Source organism: Rattus norvegicus, chromosome 2 (genome assembly GCF_036323735.1).
Source record: "Rattus norvegicus strain BN/NHsdMcwi chromosome 2, GRCr8, whole genome shotgun sequence".
NCBI lineage: Eukaryota > Metazoa > Chordata > Mammalia > Rodentia > Muridae > Rattus > Rattus norvegicus.
Window position 1 is genome coordinate 74828071 of NC_086020.1, and position 18002 is coordinate 74846072.

General features: G+C 36.6%; 1 protein-coding gene across 6 annotated transcripts in view; it reads left to right on the forward strand.

Annotated features, from left to right (window-relative positions):
* Positions 1 to 18002, forward strand: part of Cdh18 (cadherin 18) — a 1002040-nt gene that overhangs the window by 279390 nt on the left and 704648 nt on the right. For 3 of the 6 annotated variants that reach the window (XM_017591202.3, XM_017591200.3, XM_039102209.2), the window contains one exon: positions 13851 to 13935. The gene's annotated coding sequence lies outside the window, so the exon portion shown is untranslated. The remainder of the gene's footprint in view (positions 1 to 13850; positions 13936 to 18002) is intronic. The other 3 variants (XM_017591201.3, XM_063281746.1, XM_039102210.2) reach the window with 1 other exon arrangement.

Below are 18002 nucleotides of genomic sequence, written 5' to 3' on the forward strand. Positions count from 1 at the left end.
ATGTTTTATTTATATTATAGTTTTGCAAATCTTTTCCCTTTTGTTGAGAATAGGTTCTGTTCTCATACGATATAACCTAATTACAGTTTCCCTCCCTGTACTCCTCCCAGTTCCTTCCCACAGCTCCTCCCTTCTAAACACACTCCCTTACTGCAGCTCATTAGAGAAGAACAGGCTTCTAAGGAATAACAACAAAAGAGAACAAAATAATGTAAAAGAATATAAAACAAAAGCGCAGAATAGAAGTTGAACAAGGCCAACCATAAGAAGGCAAAAGCCCAAGAGAATCAGAAAAAAAAAAAAAAACTTAAATACACACTAATTTACTCACTGAGGAATCCTGTAAGTAAACTAACCTGGCAACCATAATGCATATGCAGCATAGCTGGTAAGGAGGCAAGCAGGTCTTATGCCTCCTTCAATGTCTCTGAATTCGTGAATTCCATTGAATTAGAGAGCCTTTTTCTCACGGTGCAGTCAATCCTCTCCACCTCTTGTCCTGTTTATGACTCTGAATTTTCAGGATTCACAGATCTCTGAGGGCAGAAACGTGATGGAGGCATGTTATTTAGTCTAAGTGTTCGAGGCCTCTCTTTATATCTGCCTAATTTCCGACTGTGGGTCTCTGTATTTGTTCCCCTTTACTGTTGTAGAAAGCACCTCTGATGATGGCTGAAGAATGCACTGATCTATGGTATAGCAGAATATCGTTAGGAATCATTTTAGCACTAATTTTATTCTATATCTTTTTCTAAGAAAAGTAGTACTTGGGTTAACCCTAGGTCTTTGGTTCATCTAATCTCTGGTTGCTCATTACCTGAGAAATGTTGGACATGGGTTCCATCTTTTTTTTCTTTTATTGCATTTTTAAATTTACATTTTAAATGTTATCCCCTTTCCCAGTTTTCCTTCTAGAAAACTGCTTCCCTACCCCACTCCTTCTCATGTCCCTCCCTTGACATTCCCTTACACTGGAGCATCAAGCCTTGACACAACCAAGGGCTTCTCCTCCCAATGATGCCAGACAAGGCCATCCTCTGCTACATGTGTGGATAAAGCCATAGGTCCATCCAGTCGGTTGATACTGTGTTCTTCCTGTGGGGTCGCAAACCCCTCAGCTACTTCAGTTCTTTCTCCAACTGTGGGATCCATCTTACAGAGTGGGCCAAGTCAAAACAGTTATTGAGTTTGAGCCACCATTGCTCTAGCATATTTTGCAGACAGGACAGCATTGCATATCGAATATTTTTGTGACTGGTATGTGTTTATGTTTCTCTTTAGATAACTTGCAAATCACTTGTACTAAAGCCACTATAAATTAGGGTTTAATGGTCTATATGGTCACCAGCTCAGCCTCTATATGTTTAATCAATTGTGTCAGACTTTCGGAGGAGTGTATTGCATTTGTAACACACTGGGATGTTTGAGGATTTCCATGGGACCCCTTAGGCCAATAACTCAATATTATTGTACTGTATTGTATCCCTTCAACAACTGGAATTTACCCAGTTCTGTGTACAAGAAGCTTTACTTTGGTGACTAAAGGTAACAAGTTGGAACCACTCTTTCTTCTTATTTGGAGACTTAATCAGGACTACTTTCATATGTTTTAGAAAGTTTCCAGTGGACTAGGTTTGGATACCTAGCCACTGTACAGATAAAATCTATTCTAGCTCCTCCTGCCACAGAGATCCGTATGCCCCCTTATTCCTGCCCTCTGTCTCTAACCTCTATAGGTCTCTATAGGTCTACAGATTGTATCTTATCATTTACTTTGTGGCTAATATCTACATATAAGAAAATGCATACCATAATTATTATCACTCTGAGTCTGACATACCTCACTTTGGATGATTTTTTTCCTAATTCCATCTATTTGCCCACAAATCTCATGATGTTATTTTTACTTAGAGCTAATATTCTACTGTGAAAATGTACTACATTTTATTTATCGGTTCTTCAGTTAAGGGGTATTAAGACTGCAGCAAATTATTGTGAAGAGAGTAGCAATCAATGAGGTTAAGCAAGTGGTTTCTCTTAGGGTGAAACGTCCTTTGGGTATGTAGCTGGATCTTGACGACGTAGAACAAGTCCCATATTTCTGAGAAACAAACATACTGATATCCATTGCGGATGTGTAAGAATGGACTCGGACCACCTGTGAGTGAATGTTTTCCTTAATCCACTCCTTGCAAGCATCAGCTGTCTCTTCCGTTATTGATATTAGCTATCGGCCATACAGGTGTAGATGAAAGCTCAAAGTCACTTTGATTTGCATTCCCCTGGTTCTAAGAATAATAGACATTTTTTTAAAAATTGTTTCTCACCATTTGAGCAGCCTCTATTGAAAATTCCCTTTTTAGACCTGTACTCCATTGCTACATTGGATATTTGTTTGTTTTTTTTTTCTAAATCAAGTTTCTTGAATTGTTTATATATTTTCCACTTTAGCACTCTATCAGATTTGGAAATGGGAAAAATTTTTACCAATTCTGTAAGGTCTCACCTTTTCCAAATGACCGAACTCTTTGCTATAAAGAAGTGTTTTGTTAAATAAGGTTCGATTTATTGTTGACTTTAGTGTGTCTGCACTAATGGTATTCTCTTCAGAATGTTCTTGTTCCAATAAGTATATATTAGCATAAACAACTATCCCCAGCAAAACTTTCAATCAACAACACAGAGAAAATTAGACATTTCATAATAAAAAATTAGTCAATATCAATCTACAAATCTAGTTTTAAAGAAGGTGCTAGAAATAAAAGTAGAACCTAAAGTGTAAACAATAGACATGAAAACACAGGGAAAAAATAGTCTCAGAACAAAAACTTCAAAAGAAGAGCACACATACATACACACATACATATACACAGAGACACACACACAGACACACAGATACACAGATACACACACAGACACACACACACTGACACACAGACAGATGTACACACACACACACACACACAAACACACAGACACACCTCACAACCACCACCATCAGCAGCAGCATCAACAAAATAAGAGTAATCAACAACCATTGGTAATTGATAACTCTCGATATCTAGTTTCAATTCCCCAATTAAAAAAAAAAAGACAGACATTGAAAAGACAGAGTCGAAAAACAAGATCTAGTCGTCTGGTTCATCAAAGAAACACAAATCACCCCACTTTTTTTTAACTAAAGTTCAGTGTATCTGATTTTATATTGAATGTTTTATTTTACTTGGGGTTAAGCTTTGTATAGGATGACAAGTATGTACCTATTTGTTGTCTTCTACATGTAGACATCCATTTTGATCAGCACCATTTTTTGAAGAAACTTATATTCTCAGGGTGTATCTCTGGATTCATTATCAAGAAGCAGGTGTCCATAGGTGTATGGATTTATATCAGGGTTTTCAATTCCATTTTGTTTATCAATGTATTTTTTACTCTAATACATGCTGCCTTTAATACTAAAGCTCTATATTAAAACTAGAAATGCCAAAAGAGATACCTCCTTTAATTTCTTAATTTCTGTCATGACTCTTTGCTTGCTGACATTAGAGTTGTCCAGTTTCCATGAGTTTGTAAGCTTTTTATTATTTCTGTTGTCACCCAGCTGGGATCTGTGATGGTCAAAAAGGAAACAAAAAATTATTTTAATTTTGCCTTTGTTTTTGGTGCATAGCTGTTAGGAGTCCAAATGTTTTCTTAGTTGACTTTTTCTCTGGTGATTATATAGTGTCTCTCCATGTCTCTGATGATTAATTTGGTCTGAAGTCTATTTTGCAAATATAAAAATGAATACACCATTTGTTTGGAATGTGGTTTTCCAAAATTTTACCCTGAGATATTTATCCTTGGTTTGTTTTTTGGATGCATCAGAAGAACCCATTCTATTAGTGTCTCTGTTTTATTAGGAAATTAATATTGAGAGTTATCAATGACCAATGGTTATTTATTCCTACTATTTTTTGGTGGTAGTGGTAGTGGTAGTTATGGTGTGTTGGTGTGTCTTTGTGTGTGTGTGTGTCCTTTCTTTTGTTTTTTTAATTGCAAGATTACTTAATATCTATGTTTTCATTGTTGTAGTTTACCTCTTCAGAGTAGAGTTTTATTTCTAGCACCGACATTAGCGCTGTATTCATATAATTTGTTTTTATCATGGAATGTCTAATTTTTTCCAGGTATATTGATTGAAAGTTTTGCTGGACATAGTAGACTAGACAGGTTTCTATGGTCTCTTTTACTCTATAGCCTACCTGTTTATGTGATTCTGGATTTCAGAGTCTCCATTGATCAAAATCAGTCGTAATTCTAATAGGCCTTCATTTACATGTTACTTCATGGTATTTCCCTTGCAGCTTTCAATATTCTTTCTTCATTCTGTACATTTAATATTTTAGTTGTTATATGCCAAGGGAACTTCCTTTCTGGTCCAACTTGTTTGGTAATATTTCATTCTTATGTTTATTGCTGTTTCTCTTTTTTTATGTTAGGATTTTTTTCCTATGACTTTATTGAAAATATTTTCTGGCAAGTTTTGCTGGAATTTTTCTCCTTCCAATATCCCTATTGTTCTTGATTCTTACCTTCTCATAGGCTCCCAGACCTCCTGAACATTTTCTGTCAGGAGGTGTTTAGGTTTAGCACCCTCTTTATGCAATGCACTTATTTCTTCCTCCATGTTTTCAATGTTGGAGAATTACTCTTCCATCTCTCTTAATCTCTTGGTGAACCTTGCCTCTATAGTTTCTGTCTTAATTCATATATCTATATATATATATCTATATATAAATATTTGTATTTATACACTTTCTACAGTTTAGTTTTTTTCTTTATTGATTCCATGCTACAGCCTTGAAAAGTTTTATTGATTTTTTTTCTTCCACTCTGTTTTCCTGTATTTCTTTTTTTTTTTTTTTCTGTATTAACTTGAGTATTTCTTATATACATTTCGAGTGTTATTCCCTTTCCCGGTATCCGGGCAAACATCCCCCTCCCCCCTCCCCTTCCTTATGGGTGTTTCCCTCCCAACCCTCCCCCCATTGCCGCCCTCCCCCCAACAGTCTAGTTCACTGGGGGTTCAGTCTTAGCAGGACCCAGGGCTTCCCCTTCCACTGGTGCTCTTACTAGGATATTCATTGCTACCTATGAGGTCAGAGTCCAGGGTCAGTCCATGTATAGTCTTTAGGTAGTGGCTTAGTCCCTGGAAGCTCTGGTTGCTTGGCATTGTTGTACATAGGGGGTCGCGAGCCCCTTCAAGCTCTTCCAGTTCTTTCTCTGATTCCTTCAACTGGGGTCCTATTCTCAGTTCAGTGGTTTGATGCTGGCATTCGACTCTGTGTTTGCTGTATTCTGACTGTGTCTCTCAGGAGCGATCTACATCCGGCTCCTGTCGGTCTGCACTTCTTTGCTTCATCCATCTTGTCTATATGGGTGGCTGTATATGTATGGGCCACATGTGGGGCAGGCTCTGATGGGAGTTCCTTCAGTCTCTGTTTTAATCTTTGCCTCTCTATACCCTGCCAAGGGTAATCTTGTTCCCCTTTTAAAGAAGGAGTGAAGCATTCACATTTTGATCATCCGTCTTGAGTTTCATTTGTTCTAGGCATCTAGGGTAATTCAAGCATTTGGCTAATAGCCACTTATCAATGAGTGAATACCATGTATGTCTTTCTGTGATTGGGTTAGCTCACTCAGGATGATATTTTCCAGGTCCAACCATTTGCCTAAGAATTTCATAAAATCGTTTTTTTTTATAGCTGAGTAATATTCCATTGTGTAGATGTACCACATTTTCTGTATCCATTCCTCTGTTGAAGGGCATCTGGGTTCTTTCCAGCTTCTGGCTATTATAAATAAGGCTGCGATGAACATAGTGGAGCACGTGTCTTTTTTATATGTTGGGGCATCTTTTGGGTATATGCCCAAGAGAGGTATAGCTGGATCCTCAGGCAGTTCAATGTCCAATTTTCTGAGGAACCTCCAGACTGATTTCCAGAATGGTTGTACCAGTCTGCAGTCCCACCAACAATGGAGGAGTGTTCCTCTTTCTCCGCTTCCTTGCCAGCATTTGCTGTCACCTGAGTTTTTGATCTTAGCCATTCTCACTGGTGTGAGGTGAAATCTCAGGGTTGTTTTGATTTGTATTTCCCTTATGACTAAAGATGTTGAACATTTCTTTAGGTGTTTCTCAGCCATTTGGCATTCCTCAGCTGTGAATTGTTCGTTTAGCTCTGAACCCCATTTTTTAATAGGGTTATTTGTCTCCCTGCAGTCTAACTTCTTGAGTTCTTTGTATATTTTGGATATAAGGCCTCTATCTGTTGTAGGATTGGTAAAGATCTTTTCCCAATTTGTTGGTTGCAGTTTTGTCCTAACCACAGTGTCCTTTGCCTTACAGAAGCTTTGCAGTTTTATGAGATCCCATTTGTCGATTCTTGATCTTAGAGTATAAGCCATTGGGGTTTTGTTCAGGAAATTTTTTCCAGTGCCCATGTGTTCCAGAAGCTTCCCTAGTTTTTCTTCTATTAGTTTGAGTGTGTCTGGTTTGATGTGGAGGTCCTTGATCCACTTGGACTTAAGCTTTGTACAGGGTGATAAGCATGGATCGATCTGCAATCTTCTACATGTTGACCTCCAGTTGAACCAGCACCATATCCTGAAAATACTATCTTTTTTCCATTGGATGGTTTTGGCTCCTTTGTCAAAAATCAAGTGACCATAGGTGTGTGGGTTCATTTCTGGGTCTTCAATTCTATTCCATTGGTCTATCTGTCTGTCTCTGTACCAATACCATGCAGTTTTTATCACTATTGCTCTGTAATACTGCTTGAGTTCAGGGATAGTGATTCCCCCTGAAGTCCTTTTATTGTTGAGGATAGTTTTAGCTATCCTGGGTTATTTGTTATTCCAGATGAATTTGCAAATTGTTCTGTCTAACTCTTTGAAGAATTGGATTGGTGTTTTGATGGGGATTGCATTGAATCTGTAGATCGCTTTTGGTAAAATGGCCATTTTTACTATATTAATCCTGCCAATCCATGAGCATGGAAGATCTTTCTATCTTCTGAGGTCTTCTTCAATTTCTTTCTTCAGAGTCTTGAAGTTCTTATTGTACAAATCTTTTACTTGCTTGGTTAAAGTCACACCGAGGTACTTTACATTATTTGGGTCTATTATGAAGGGTGTCGTTTCCCTAATTTCTTTCTAGGCTTGTTTCTCTTTTGTGTAGAGGAAGGCTACTGATTGAGTTAATTTTATACCCAGCCACTTTGCTGAAGTTGTTTATCAGCTTTAGTAGTTCTCTGCTGGAACTTTTGGGATCACTTAAATATACTATCATATCATCTGCAAATAGTGATATTTTGACTTCTTCTTTTCAGATCTGTATCCACTTGACCTCCTTTTGTTGTCTGATTGCTCTGGCAAGAACTTCAAGAACGATATTGAATAAGTAGGGAGAGAGTGGGCAGCCTTGTCTAGTCCCTGATTTTAGTGGGATTGCTTCAAGTTTCTCTCCATTTAGTTTAATGTTAGCAACTGGTTTGCTGTATATGGCCTTTACTCTGTTTAGGTATGGGCCTTGAATTCCTATTCTTTCCAGGACTTTTATCATGAAAGGGTGTTGAATTTTGTCAAATGCTTTCTCAGCATCTAATGAAATGATCATGTGATTTTGTTCTTTCAGTTTGTTTATATAATGGATCACGTTGATGGTTTTCCGTATATTAAACCATCCCTGCATGCCTGGGATGAAGCCTACTTGATCATGGTGGATGATCATTTTGATGTGCTCTTGTATTTGGTTTGCCAGAATTTTATTGAGTATTTTTGCGCCGATATTCATAATAGAAATTGGTCTGAAGTTCTCTTTCTTTGTTGGTTCTTTGTGTGGTTTAGGTATAAGAGTAATTGTGGCTTCATAGAAGGAATTCGGTAGTGCTCCATCTGTTTCAATTTTGTGGAATAGTTTGGATAATATTTGTATGAGGTCTTCTATGAAGATCTGATAGAATTCTGCACTAAACCCGTCTGGACCTGGGCTCCTTTTGGTTGGGAGACATTTAATGACTGCTTCTATTTCCTTAGGAGTTATGGGGTTGTTTAACTTGTTTATCTGTTCCTGATTTAACTTCGGTACCTGGTATTTGTCTAGGAAATTGTCCATTTCCTGTAGATTTTCAAGTTTTTTTGAATATAGGTTTTTATAATAAGATCTGATGATTTTTTGAATTTCCTCTGAATCTGTAGTTATGTCTCCCTTTTCATTTCTGATTTTGTTAATTTGGACACACTCTCTGTTTCCTCTCGTTAGTCTGGCTAAGGGTTTATCTATCTTGTTGATTTTCTCAAAGAACCAACTTTTGGTTCTGTTGATTCTTTCTATGGTCCTTTTTGTTTCTACTTGGTTGATTTCAGCTCTGAGTTGGATTATTTCCTGCCTTCTACTCCTCCTGGGTGTATTTGCTTCTTTTTGTTCTAGAGCTTTTAGGTGTGCTGTCAGCTGCTGACATATACTCTTTCCTGTTTCTTTCTGCAGGCACTCAGCGCTATGAGCATTCCTCTTAGCACAGCTTTCATTGTGTCCCATAAGTTTGGGTATGATGTACCTTCAATTACATTAAATTCTAAAAAGTCTTTAATTTTTTTCTATATTTCTTCCTTGACCAGGTTATCATTGAGGAGAGCATTGTTCAATTTCCACATATATGTGGGCATTCTTCCCTTATTGTTATTGAAGACCAGTTTTAGGCCGTGGTGGTCCGATAGCACGCATGGGATTATTTCTATCTTTCTGTACCTGTTGAGGCCCGTTTTTTGACCAATTATATGGTCAATTTTGGAGAAAGTACCATGAGGCGCTGAGAAGAAGGTATATCCTTTTGCTTTAGGATAGAATGTTCTATAAATATCTGTTAAGTCCATGTGGCTCATGACCTCTCTTAGTCTGTCTACGTCTCTGTTTAATTTCTGTTTCCATGATCTGTCCATTGATGAGAGTGGGGAGTTGAAATATCCTGCTATATTGTGTGAGGTGAAATGTGTGTTTTGAGATTTAGTAAGCTTTCTTTTACGTATGTAGGTGCCCTTGTATTTGCGGCATAGATATTTAGGATTGAGAGTTCATCTTTGTGGATTTTTCCTTTGATGAATATGAAATGTCCTTCCTTATCTTTTTTGATGACTTTTAGTTGAAAATTGATTTTATCTGATATTAGAATGGCTACTCCAGCTTGCTTCTTCCGACCATTTGCTTGGAAAGTTGTTTTCCAGCCTTTCACTCTGAGGTAGTGTCTGTCTTTGTCTCTGAGGTGTGTTTCCTGTAGGCAGCAGAATGCAGGGTCCTCGTTGCGTATACAGTTTGTTAATCTATGTCTTTTTATTGGGGAGTTGAGGCCATTGATGTTGAGAGATATTAAGGAATAGTGATTATTGCTTCCCGTTATATTCATATTTGGATGTGAGGTTATGTTTGTGTGCTTTTCTTCTCTTTGTTTTGTTGCCAAGACGATTAGTTTCTTGTTTCTTCTAGGGTATAGCTTGCCTCCTTATGTTGGGCTTTACCATTTATTATCCTTTGTAGTGCTGGATTTGTAGAAAGATATTGTGTAAATTTGGTTTTGTCATGGAATATCTTGGTTTCTCCATCTATGTTAATTGAGAGTTCTGTAGGATACAGTAACCTGGGTGGCATTTGTGTTCTCTTAGGGTCTGTATGACATCAGTCCAGGATCTTCTGGCCTTCATAGTTTCTGGCGAAAAGTCTGGTGTGATTCTGATAGGTCTGCCTTTATATGTTACTTGACCTTTTTCCCTTACTGCTTTTAATATTCTTTCTTTATTTTGTGCATTTGGTGTTTTGACTATTATGTGACGGGAGGTGTTTCTTTTCTGGTCCAATCTATTTGGAGTTCTGTAGGCTTCTTGTATGCCTATGGGTATCTCTTTTTTTAGGTTAGGGAAGTTTTCTTCTATGATTTTGTTGAAGATATTTACTGGTCCTTTGAGCTGGGAGTCTTCACTCTCTTCTATACCTATTATCCTTAGGTTTGATCTTCTCATTGCGTCCTGGATTTCCTGTATGTTTTGGACCAGTAGCTTTTTCCGCTTTACATTATCTTTGACAGTTGAGTCAATGATTTCTATGGAATCTTCTGCTCCCGAGATTCTCTCTTCCATCTCTTGTATTCTGTTGGTGAAGCTTGTATCTACAGCTCCTTGTCTCTTCTTTTGGTTTTCTATATCCAGGGTTGTTTCCATGTGTTCTTTCTTGATTGCTTCTATTTCCATTTTTAATTCCTTCAACTGTTTGATTGTGTTTTCCTGGAATTCTTTCAGGGATTTTTGTGTCTCCTCTCTATGGGTTTCTACTTGTTTATTTATGTTTTCCTGGAATTGTTTCAGGCATTTTTGCGATTCCTCTCTGTAGGCTTCTACTTGTTCTCTAAGGGAGTTCTTCACGTCTTTCTTGAAGTCCTCCAGCATCATGATCAAATATGATTTTGAAACTAGGTCTTGCTTTTCTGGTGTGTTTGGATATTCCATGTTTGTTTTGATGGGAGAATTGGGCTCCGATGGTGCCATGTAGTATTGGTTTCTGTTGCTTGGGTTCTTGTGCTTGCCTCTCGCCATCAGATTATCTCTATTGTTACTTTGTTCTGCTATTTCTGACAGTGGCTAGACTGCCCTATAAGCCTGTGTGTCAGGAGTGCTGTAGACCTGTTTTCCTGTTTTCTTTCAGCCTGTTATGACGACAGAGTGTTCTGCTTTCGGGCGTGTAGTTTTTCCTCACTACAGATCTTCAGCTGTTCCTGTGGGTCTGTGTCTTGAGTTCACCTGACAGGTCACTTGCAGCAGAAAATTTGGTCTTACCTGTGGTCCCGAGGCTCAAGTTCGCTCACTTGGTGCTGCCCACAAGCTCTCTGCAGTGGCAGCAACCAGGAAGATCTGTGCCGCCGTTTCCGGGAGCTTCAGTGCACCAGGGCTCCAGATGGCATTTGGTGTTTTCCTCTGGCGTCCGAGATGTGTGTGGAGAGTGCAGTCTCTTCTGGTTTCCCAGGCTTGTCTGCCTCTCTGAAGGTTTAGCTCTCCCTCCCACGGGATTTGGGTGCAAAGAGCTGTTTATCCGGTCTGTTTCCTTCAGGTTCCTTTCCTGGATTTCTTTAAGGAATTTATTCATTTCCACTTTAAGGAGCTCTATCATATTCACACAGGATGTTTTAAGGTCTTTTCTTGCATTTTGAACATGGTGAAATATTCAGGGGCTACTATGGTAGGATTGCTGAGCTGAGGTGGAGTTCTATTGTCTTGGCTGTTATTGTTTTCACATTGGCACCTCACAGATGGGATCGTCTTAGTTCTATGAGCTAATATCTAGTTCAGATGGGAAGATTCTAGTTCAATGAGCAAATATCTTTGTTGAGTGGGTGTCTTGTTTCTTGTTTTTTGTATTCTCTCTAGTTTTAGCGGAGATTGCTGGCTGTATATTGCCTGCAAAGATAGTTTTAACGAACCTGATAACTGTGATGAATGGGATTTCCAAGCACATTGTATTTCTGGGTATTAGGATCTGACACAGGAATAGGAATAGGTTAGGTTCCTGAGGAGGTTCATATGATGTTGAAAAGCAAAATGTCTTACCAGGATATACTCACTTGATTTCCTTGGAATGGTGACAGTGAGTGAAGAGAGCATCACAGAAGGTCTACTTTAGAGTCATGAATGATCTTCCAAGATTGGGGAATGGTGATAATCTGGATGAAGTTGAAAAATTGGGTTAGCATGGAAGGCCTGATGAAATCTGTGGCTGGGATTTGAAATTTGTGGAAGTAGGGAATTTAGTAGGGGAAGAATTATGGGGCGTATAGTCAATGTGGGCATAAGGGAAGGAATGCTGTAGCAGAGGTTCTGTTGCAGAGCTAGGGAAAAAACTGGGCAATAGGCTTTTGTGAATATGTGGAGGTGGTAAAGTTCTTCAGGTAGGTTATTTCTTTCCTTGACCTGCTCAGCTGGATGTTCCCAGGGAATGTCTGCTGATGTTGGAAACTGGAATAATAGATGAGTTGGGAGCAAGGTAGGTTAGAGGAGGAGATCTTTGTGATGATAGCCTCAGAGAGGAAATGGAAAGAGCAGAAGGTATTCTCCCACGGCGTTGTTTATTAGACTGGGTGACTGGATTTGAAGCAGAGAGATAGAAATCTACAGTCAGCTTTCCTGCTGCTCTGGCAGCCGTGGCATGTCTGTTTCTGGAATTTCATTCTAGCATTTAATATTCCATTATCTTCAGAGTGAAAGATAAGTAAATAATTGAAAACAAATCATGTGTAAATATAAATTTTATCCACCAGAGGAAATTGTCATCTCAGAAGCCTATGCTGAATATGCTCAACCTTTCTAGTTCCTGCTCACTTCTGGCTGGCTGGTTCAACTCAAGAGTTCTGGCTCACTCCTCTTCAAGTTAACTGATTTCCCTCATAACGTGCCTCTTTCAGCTTCTCACTGAATTGCTCTGCTGCATGGCTTCATAATAATTTTGGCAATATGTTTGAATCTTCTGGCTTCTTCTCATTCTGTAATCTCTTCTATCTTCACTGGTATCTACCTTGTTGTCTTTTTAAAACTGCCCTGCTAAAATTATTGCTCCCCTCCCCACTCCCCTCCTACTTCCCCTTTCTCCTCTCCTCCCTTTCTCTGTCTCTGTCTCTATCTCTCTGTCTCTGTCTCTCTCTGTATCTGTCTCTCTGTCTCTGTCTCTGTCTCTGTCTCTCTGTCTCTCTGTCTCTGTGTCTCTCTGTCTCTCTGACTCTCTCTCTCTCTCTCTCTCTCTCTCTCTCTCTCTCTCTCATACACACACACAAACACACACACTTTCACCCTATGCTGCTCTAAAGTAGACTTTCCTTTCTTTTTTTCCCTTGTGAGAGTTGAGTGTACCCTAACTGTGACTTACTTTGTTGCATTTTTCTCTGATTTGTCAGTTTGTTCAGCCATCAATTAGACATCACTTTCAAATATGACTGCTCCCTTCTAAAGGGAACTTTACCCTCATTGTTTGGGACTAAGGGTTTGTGCTGCAGGCTTGTCTGTAATCCAGTGTGCAACGTCTCTGCTTTCTATCAAGATCACACAGAAGTTCTTTGGATATGAACCTTTCCCAAACTACCATGTTGCGGAATTAATATTCTTCTAAAGCAATGATCATTGTGATCCTTATTATAAACACTATTTTAAAGTCTGTAATGAGAATGATATCATTAAATTGACTCGATATTAGGTACAATGTCATATATTGTCTCCATTTGCACACAACAAATACAAGTGTTGATCAGATAAAGTAACACTGAATAGGATAATGAAACTAAGTAAATGAATATGTAACACCTGAGATTCCCTTTTGCCATTGCATAGTACACAATCTAAGTAAGTCTACAAGTTTAAGCCTTTTCATTCAGGATACCATTCTCACATCTGTACTCTTTTCCCTTTTCATTGTATCCTTTAAAAAATTATTCTATAAAGATATATTAAGCTAAGCCGTACCTCAGTTGTACAATTCCTTACACACACACACACACACACACACACACACACACACACACACACACACACAGAGAGAGAGAGAGAGAGAGAGAGAGAGGCACACACAGCTCTTGAATTACTTTCCAGTACTGAAATAAATCTATCAAGCTACATATTTAAATTACTTCTAAAAGTTGGCTATCTAAAGCCATGCATCTATCATTTGTAAAATAATGAATTTCATTTTAGTAGAAAATATGTAAGTACATGTAGTGAGAGCTTAGTTTTCTTTTCCTAAGGTTTTTCATGTTTCCCTTTGCTTTTCATTTTTCTTTTTTGTGTAGGACTCAGCCACTAATACCTAATGCTCAACAACTTCAATACCTAAGAAGAAATCTACCATCAAATCTTCATAGACTGAATTGTAAGGTAAAATTTGTACTATTTCCTATATGAAAATGTTACTCAAATGTCAAGTTGTTGGCATGTAATTAGTCTCAAATATTTTTATGATAATGATGAGATATTTAGAGATGTGGCAGGACCAGGTTTCATTTGCATTTCACATTAACCTGAAAAGCCTATTTATCACTTACTAAAATTAATAAGTTATTTTACATTTCTCTCTTCTCTTTCTCCCTCTTTCTTATTTGGTCTTATAAATAAGGTCTTATGACATAAACTTGTAATGTAATTTACAGTTTAGCTTTGAACTTTTAATATTTCTGTTGAAGGCTTCTGAGCAGTGAGATTTTAACGCTGGGCCATCATGCCTGGTGGATCACTATTCTTGCTGGCATATTCATAATACATTATAACACAGACAGAGCTGATCAGACAGTTTGTTAGCTTTATAAGGAACCAAAATTTTTTATATGACTACATACAGAGACACAGTGTTTCATTAGTCATCATTTACATACATCAATTTTTATACTAAATATTTGTTTAAACAAAGTTACTTGTCTCTTAATAATATAAAATTGTAATTGTTATGGAATTGGAGAAACAGTTATTGTCAGCAATATATTTATAATATAGGTATTACTGTTCTAATTTTTCTTGATACTTACCATATATATATATCATATATATTATATATATATATATCCATGGGATGAAATTCACAATTTGTTTTTAACTTTTTTATATAAATTGCATTTTTACCACATATCCTACATACTACCTGAATTTCTAGATTACTAATATAGCATAATCATATCTTTCATTTGTATAAATTGAAAAGATGATATAGTAAACAAGATATAGCTGTATGTATCTCTAATCTATTACATGGGAAGACTGGTTGAAGCAAGAAAATTTTACAAACTATGACTCTCCTAAGCTAGTGAGTAAAGCCTAGTCTAATATATGTGAAACTTGGACTCAAAAGAGCATACGCAAACAAAAGTAAGCTCAAGTTATATATTCTCATTTCAAACATTGAGATATCGTAGAAAGTTATTTGATTTGATATGTCTGTTATTTTTCAATGTCTGTAATGAATTCAAATTTGCAGTGTGATAAGATCCACAAAACAAAATCCACAAAGACTTGCATTCAGATTCATGGCAAGATGCAAGGACAGACACCGGTTTGAAATTGTCTCTCACTTTGTTTCTATCATACCAACAAAAGCAAACCTTTAGAACCACATGGGGTCATCTCAAATTGGCCTAGTTGGAAATTTCATGCAAAGTGCTTTACTTTTCTTCTTTTTGCTATCAAATAATTTAGAGTTCACATGTACTACAAAAATACTTTACATGTCTCTTAAGATATAAGATGGCATCAGTTTAAAACTAACATAAAAGATATATTGTGACTGTGCTTTGCCTTATAAAATTTAATTAACATAGCAAAAATCAAATCATATTTTACTAATGAATACAATTTATGTTTTTTTACAACCATTGCGAGTATACCATACAAACGTGTTTGTTTGGTTTTGCATTTTGAGTACATTTAATGTGAAACTTAAAGATATTTGTATATCCTGCAATACAAATTCAACACAATAAGTTTGAAAGTTAAATCATTATATTCATATTTTTGACAGATGGTTGTACTGTGTTTAAATTTTATAATCATATCTTTTGGGCAAGAGGTCACCTATAATGATATATTAATATGATCCTTTATGTTAAAACTATGTTCCTGGCTTATTCCAGAATGCTTACTCAGAAGTTTCATCTGCAGAGTAAGGAGATATCACAAATTTAATATGAGCTCCATGTTTTCATTTGAGGAAAAAAGGCTTTGACAACTGGATTATGATACTGTTCAACTATTAAAGTCAATCAATAGGTGTTAGATTTCGCAGCGGAAAACAGAGGAAGAAAATAAATCTGAGAAGAAATTTGTATTTTAAATTTTGTTTTTAGACATGGGCAAGGGCTTATTTCATGTTGATTTTATATTAAATTCTACTTAATCTCTGGTTCTCGGGTACCCGTGAATTTTATAATAAAATATAATATTTTAAGGTTTAAATATGAAATGATTTTAAAAAGTATATTAGACATGAGAATAGTAAGTTCAAAAACAAATTTTTCATTAGTTAGTAATGTTTGCAAATTGTTGATAAATTTATCCTCAATAATCAAATAATATGTGATTTAGTCAGAAGTTTCCTAAGTAAAGAATAGGGTTATATTTCAGAAAAAAATGTTCATTTTCAAGTAACTATGCACAGAGGTTTCCAACACAACAATGTTTCTATGTTAAATTGATGATGTCTTCATATAGAATACAAATTATGTCTGCAAAATTTTAACCTGAAAACTGAAGTAAGAATGGTCAATAGTTGCTTAATTTTAAATTTACTTTCAATCAAATAAAATTCAAAATATTATGAATTATATAAGAAAATGTTTGCTAAGTTAAAAGAGAATAGTTAATGCTTGCTCTTATATGTGAATCAAAGCCTGTAAGTATAGGTGTGTGTGTGTGTGTGTGTGTGTGTGTGTGTATAAACAGCTGTAGGGGAGGGAAGAGGATTACATTTAACAAGATCAAGAAAGGGTATATTTAGGTAATGAAGAAAGGTTGAAATGCAGGCAAAGGATACCGGAGTCATGAAGACATTATAAAACTTATTGTTTTCCTAGCTTCAAATCTGTCAAAGTTATCTTTTTGTGGTGATTAAATTCATAGAACTGGAAATGACACTGAAATAATAAAACCTAAGGAAGCTCTGGTATTACAGAATTGTTTATCAACCTGTATAGTTTGTGAATAAGAGCCCATTTAAATCAAGAGGGTACCTAAATATAATTGTTTTCATTTTTGATTTTGTTGTGATAAAATGTCATTTTTAAATCCATAATATGGCACACAAAACAGACAAGTTATATTTTAAATAGATTAATTTTAGTAAATTTTACATGCATATTTACTTTAAATTTATATTAGATTATGTTTGACCAAGTAGTTCTAGTTTTCTAGTTTCTACTTTTCTGAAAATCACATTAAGTATGTTTGATTGAATATACTATTCAGTGATTAGATTTCCTTCTCTTATAAATGCCAGTACTCATATATGTTAGGAAAATGCACATTTCATTCTTAATTGTGATAATTTGTATAAGCTTAGTCCTGGGAGTGGCAGTGTTTGTTAAATTAGGTGGGTCACTGTGGGCATGAGTTTTAAGACCCTACTGCTAGCTGCCTGTAAGTTATTCTTCCACTAACTGTCTTCAGATGAAGATGTCTCAACTTCTCCTGTATCATGCCGGCCTGGATGTTGCCATGTTCCCACCTTGATGATACTGGACTAAACCTCTGAACCTGTAGCCAACCCCAGTTAAATCTGCCATTTATAACATTACCTTGGTCATAGTGTCTGTTCACAGCAATAAAACCCTAAGACACTAATATTTACCCAAATGTATTCTAGTTTACCTTTACATGTCTTTAAATCCACAAAACCTCAACACTATTAAATCTCTCTCATAACAGACTGATTGAATTTAATTTGTTAAACCAATGTCTTTACGTTTGTTAAGTGAAATCATTAAATCTATAGCCACTAACGTACTTGTGTATCTAGTGTTTGTAGGTGGTCCATGGATTTACTCTGCAAAATCACCATGTGCAATGTGCACATTATTACTTTACAAGGTCTTTGACTACAGAAGAAATGGAAGAAATTTGTAAGATTTTAGAGGGTACATTTTAAACAGGACTGTAGCATTATATTATGATTTGCCTTTTTTGTGCTTATTTTCTTGAGAATCCTCTTCATATTTATCATGGAAGGAATCATGGGCTACAACTGCTCAAAGTATTATCAGCCTCTCAGTGTTTCTTTTGACCTCACCTGGTTTCTATAATCACTTGCTGAGTTGTGTATGCCCCACTTCATGTAGAGGTTTTGTAATTCTGGAGGTGACAGGAGGTTCTTCCTCCCTAATAAATAAGTGTCCTTCTGCATTGCCTTATTGATGCTGACACTTGTCTGGTTACCAGATTCTGAGCTGTAGAGGGTTGTGCTG